At 37.8% G+C, this 5,580-nt stretch overlaps 1 pseudogene; it reads right to left on the bottom strand.

Annotated features, from left to right (window-relative positions):
• Positions 1 to 3,414: 3,414 nt before the first annotated feature.
• Positions 3,415 to 4,808, bottom strand: LOC110220643 (F-box/WD repeat-containing protein 12-like; annotated as a pseudogene).
• Between the last annotated feature and the right edge of the window lie 772 nt (positions 4,809 to 5,580).

Here is a 5,580-nt window from a genome sequence, read left to right as displayed (position 1 = left end):
TTAATTCCATTGATATTATGGACCTTTTGTTTTTCCAGATGAATTTTGTTATTATTTTTTCTAGCTCCATAAGATATTTTTGGTTGTTTGATCAGTACGGCACTGCATAAGTAAAGTAATTAAGGTAGAATTGTCATTTTTTATTATATTAACTCAGCCTACCCGTGAGCAACTGATATTTTCCCAATTATTCAGATCTGACTTTATTTGTGTGAAAAGTGTTTTGTAATTGTGTTCATACAATTATTGGGTTTGTTTTGGCAGGTACACTCCCAAATATTTTCTAGTGTCTACAGTAACTTTAAGTGGAATTTACCTTTCTATCTCTTGCTGTTGAGCTTTGTTAGTATATATATATATATATATATATATATATATATATATATATAAATGCTGATAATTTATGTGGGTTTATTTTATATCCTACAACTTTGCTAAAGCTGTTAATTGTTTCAAGTAGTTTTTTACTTGATTCTCTAGGATACTCTAAGTATACCATCATATCATCTGCAAAGAGTGATAGCTTTGTTTCTTCTTTACCTATTTTAAATCCTTCAATTTCTTTTTCTTCTCTTATTGGTAAAACTAACATTTCTAGCCAAAACTAAATATTCTAGCACAATATTGAATAATAGTTATGGTAATGGGCATCCTTATTTCATAATTTTTTTCCATCATAATCTAACTAGAAAATGAGTTTGGCACCAAAATGTAAATTCTCTACTGTGAATCCCTAAATTTTAATTTGAATGTTTCTATGCCGGGAGCACCTGCGTCCCGGCTGTGGTCTGATGCCGGCAGAGTGTGAAGAGAGAAAGAATCACGGGCCAGGTGAGGGCAGTGAAGAACAAACTCCGTTTATTGATCTGAGGGCTCAGGCTTATAGAGTACTGGATCAAGCAACAGTAACATTGTTATTCATGAAAAGTACAAATCTAATTAGGTGATTTCCTTACTTCCTTGTACCTTGTCTGTTACTTTCTTTCCTGCGTCTTGTCCTGTACCCTATCCGTTTCCTCCCTTCCTGCATCCTGTTCTCAAGAGATGGAACAGGGGGGTGGTGAGCCGACATCCTGAGTTTCACAGCTGTCAGGCTTAGTACAAGCTGCAGGTAAGACCCGGGCTGGCCTAAGCCCTCCAACTCCCCAAAGCCGGCCCTCTGCATTTCTCTAAATGCTAAAATATTCTGGCAAGTTTGCGGTTAACATTCATTAATTGTTTTAAGGGAATTAAGAGCATCTACCACCTGCACTCCTGTAATGACAGATATGTTGGTTTACAGCTAGAGAAGAAGATCATCTCTCTGATTATAAAGAGGGAGGGTGTCAGTGAAATTTTAAAGTGAAAGGAAAAAATAGGCTGCAGAGCTATACTTTGGAATATTAACTCTTTCCTGGTCTGTGAAAAAGAGAAAGAATTTGTGAGAATCAGGAAACAACCAAAAATTAATTGAGTTTAAATTGGAACATTTAGTTAGACACTTAGGGAGTCTTACAAACTAAAGTGAAGCACTGAACAATTTAAAATCATCTTTTTAAATTCATGTGTGTCTTGAAATTAGAAATTTTACTTTAAATCATACAAGATTCCTACCCATTTTTATATAATATACACATATGTAATATTAAAATGTTCAATTTGAATTCTAAGAATTCTTGCTTCCTCCCTACAGAAAGAGAAACCTATTTAAGGGAACAGGAGGAGTGAGCCCAAGCCCTTCCTGAGAACTCCCAGATAGATGAGCTACAATGTCTTGAGGAAAATCCTGCTAGTTACATCTATTACTGAGTGCTGACAATTTGTAAGGAGTGCAAAAAAATATTTTTAAAGTGAAAAAAATGGTCATTATAATGTGCAAAAAGATACAAGGAAAACACCTTTTAGACTTCCCTTATTTGTAAACTTGTCAAGTTTCTTGAAACCATCTATCTGGACAAGGTCATCAGCCCTGTTAAAAAGTTTGTTTGCATTATGGGAATTCCTAAACAATTACATTTGTTTACTGAGAATTTGCAAGTCTATTTATAACATAGAAGTTTTTTCTAATAATTGTTCTTTATACCTGGATGAGTTTGAACTTGAGATGAAGTAAAAGGGAACAAGAAAAGAATGTTAAGTGAACTCTGTGTATGTGTGAGCCCTGGAAATCTTTTATTGCTTATTGTAACACCATGAGAGTAAAAATAGTTATTTAGCCCTAAGCTTTGGTTAGTGAAACTTGGAGGGGGTAGCGAGATGGTGCAGTGGATAGGGCACCAGCCCTGGATTCAGGAGGACCTGAGTTCAAATCCAGCCTCAGACACATAACACTTACTAGCTGTGTGATCCTGGGCAAGTCACTTAACTCCCATTGCCCAACCAAAAAAACAAAAAACAAACAAAAAAAACCCCAGAAACATTGAGATAAAATTATTTGAGATAAAATCTCTTAGTATTGTAATTAATATTTTTCTGAGTTTTGAATTCAAGTATAGTTGTCTGATGGATCAGTAATCCACCATTAAAGGTAGATGCCACAAGATATTCAGAGGGAGTGTGATCCTGAATTGTAATAGGTGGAAATCTCTATGGGGGGGGGAGGGAAGATGGAGATGATGACCTTGGCATGCCCCAAAGGAGAATTCTATTAAATCAGTTTCCCCACTGCATTACTTCTCTTTGAACAAGAATGTTTCCCACCTGATTAAACCTCAGTGACTATGAGGTGGAATTGTTACTGCATGATTACTTGTCAATTGTGACTCTTACCCGAAATCAAACTTGACTAAGGGTGCTATATTCTGGCATACACGTGTTAAGTCATTCTGTGCCTTGAGGCCTAGGCCTGTGGGACCAGTTTTAAAGTTGCTATAATCATTTGCATGCTTTTTTATTTATATATCAAATTTCTATAATTATTTTCTGTCTAAATGCGTGGTCATTCCATATTCCAAAGACTAATAAGTTAATACTTGGGCTTGTCATCTGCCCACTAACACTTACAGAGTTGTGTATAAAATTAAGTCCTTTATGTATCCTATTCTTTCAGAATGATATGGGAATAATTGGATAGAAAATTTGAAAAAAATTGTAAAACAAAGATATGAATCTCTTAATTTATGAGGTTTAAATCAGAAACATTTTTGTTTCATTTTAAGGAATAGAATTTCATTGCAATCAGTCATCTTAGTGGAGAATGTTTGCATAATATCTATTCCATTTGAATATGGCTAACAACTGAATATGTTATACTACAGGCAACACATTTGACATACACTGTTCTCTGTATACAATTGAAAATTATTTACTTAGTGCATGTAAACATCTCATTCCAGATCTTTTTGTTTTATTGGTCAACATTTTTATAATTTTTAATGTTCTTTACTAAAGTCAGAATGGAGAGACAAAATTATAATTACCATCATCTTAAATATGTTATAGATTAAAGAAATACACCCTAAAATGCTCTTGCCACGTTTTCTAGACTCCACACCCATGATGCTCACATGGTCACATGCCACATCTGTGAATCCACTGGACCACCTCTGAGACTCCCCTAGTAAGTGACAGTAGTTCCTCAGAACTACAGTATTCTTTTCCCCTTTCCATGCAAATACTGATAGAGAGATGTCCTGGGAGGAGGTAACAACATGAAAACTGTCCACCCATATGCATGTGACTGCCTGGTGATGGTCTTGAAAGGATGCTAACTGGTTTCTAGTGACTGAAAAGATTGTCAGCTCTGATCCACATCCTAGAAGAATGATGTTACCACCATGGCTTTCTAGTGTATGAGGCATAGTGATGGATTCTGGCAATATGAAACTTGCAACCTGTTGTGCCAGTATTTCCACTTTGTTCTTGGATTGTTTGGATGCTATATCAAAAGTGGTAACAGACAAGTTTCTGTTTGTTCTATCTTTGTACAGCACTATTAAACTGGTTGCTTCTTTGGGTGCCTCGCTGGCACACTGTCATTTCCCAACAGGCAGGGAATTAGAAAGAGGATTATCTTCAGACAGTCTGGTCAAGGAATCTGTATGAAATATCTTTACCAAAACATCTGGAGTCTCTGTAGAGCCAACTAACATCCAGTTCTTGTCAGGTTAGCAGCATAGGAAATCTATATGACGATTTTGAAATGCAGTAATTTAGGAGACCTCCTTCAAGCAGATAACTGTTAAGGTATAAAGCACACCTTCTGTAATGGCCATTGTCAAAAAAGGACTCTCTGGCACCCCACAGAGCACCAGATTACACTAGGTAGAGGATGTGATGAAAGTGGCCTGCTCCTTCCCAGTTTGTCCATCCCACACTTTGTTGGTCCATGATGATGACCAGCTGGTGCTCAGGGACAGTCAGAAGGCTCCTCAGTGGTGCTGACTGAACAGAGCTAGACCATCTCTCAGTGCCCTCTTGCACATTCCAGGTATGGACAGTGCAGTCTGCTAACATAGTGCTCACCACTGCCTTCCCCTGCCCATCAAATCTGTGTTGGATGGCTGAGAGGTAAGCCATTCCATTTATCTTTCCCTCATACCCTGAAATGGCTTTGCAAGTGAAAACTTGTGAGGGCCTCCCACAAGCCATCTAGTATTCTAGCTAAGAACAATGGAGGTAGTACTGTTTCCATGTCTGTGCTCCTTTATTCACTTGAGAAATGTTGGAGAAATTTAATCAGTTCAGGCTTAGTCTCCTCCACTGGAAGGCACAGGCAGGAGTTTCATTCCAGATCTTGTCCACCTGGCCCACATTGAGCAGGTCTGGTGCCTCCAGAAGGAGAAAATGTGCAGAAGCCTGTCCAACAACAGCACTGCCAGGGTCCCCATCCTGGGCCAGGCCCATCCCATCCCTTCAGCCCTCTTCAGCCAGCCCTGTGGACTTCTCAGAGTCTCCCTATTCCAGATCTTTGTGTTACTATTAGAGTGAAGTTAGCTTCTTATAAGTAAATTCATTTATGTAATTATTGAACCTAGGGGCGGAAAGCTTCTACCTACCACCAATGATGTTAACTACGTTTTCATATAAAAGAGGGAATTAGTTGGAGTGTAAAATTTTGGGAAAGCAATAAGATCAGACAATTTTATATGTCAAATGTAAATGACTCAAATGGGACATATAAAAACCTAAATTCTCTGAAGTTTTAAATGAACTATGGATCCCTGATTTGATGTTCTTCTTATACCTCTGTTGTTAATAAGATCAGAACATAGGGTTTGAGCTAGTCTTCACCACATGAACTAGTTATCGGAGAAGTAAAATTTAAGAAACTGTACTAACTTGTATTGAGATACATTTTGTAAAAGATTTTGGCAGGAATATCCAAGGAATCTCTACAAGTAACTTGGAACCAGAGGAGCAAATCTACTAAAGAGGAACTCACTTCAGGACAGGTAGGTGGCACAGTGGATAGAGCACTGGCCCTGGATTCAGGAGGACCTGAGTTCAAATCTGGCCTCAGACACATAACACTTACCAGCCATGTGACCCTGGGCAAGTCACTTAACCCCATTGCCTAGCAAAAAAAAAAAAAGAGTAACCCATTTCAGAGCTACTCTGAGAGAAAATATTTCCAGAGACCATACTACTACATGGGACATC

Source organism: Phascolarctos cinereus, unplaced genomic scaffold, assembly GCF_003287225.1.
Source record: "Phascolarctos cinereus isolate Bilbo 61053 unplaced genomic scaffold, phaCin_HiC Scaffold_3;HRSCAF=262, whole genome shotgun sequence".
NCBI classification, from domain to species: Eukaryota; Metazoa; Chordata; class Mammalia; order Diprotodontia; family Phascolarctidae; genus Phascolarctos; species Phascolarctos cinereus.
Note: the sequence above shows the minus strand (reverse complement) of the source record. Positions and strands in the feature narration are given on the sequence as shown.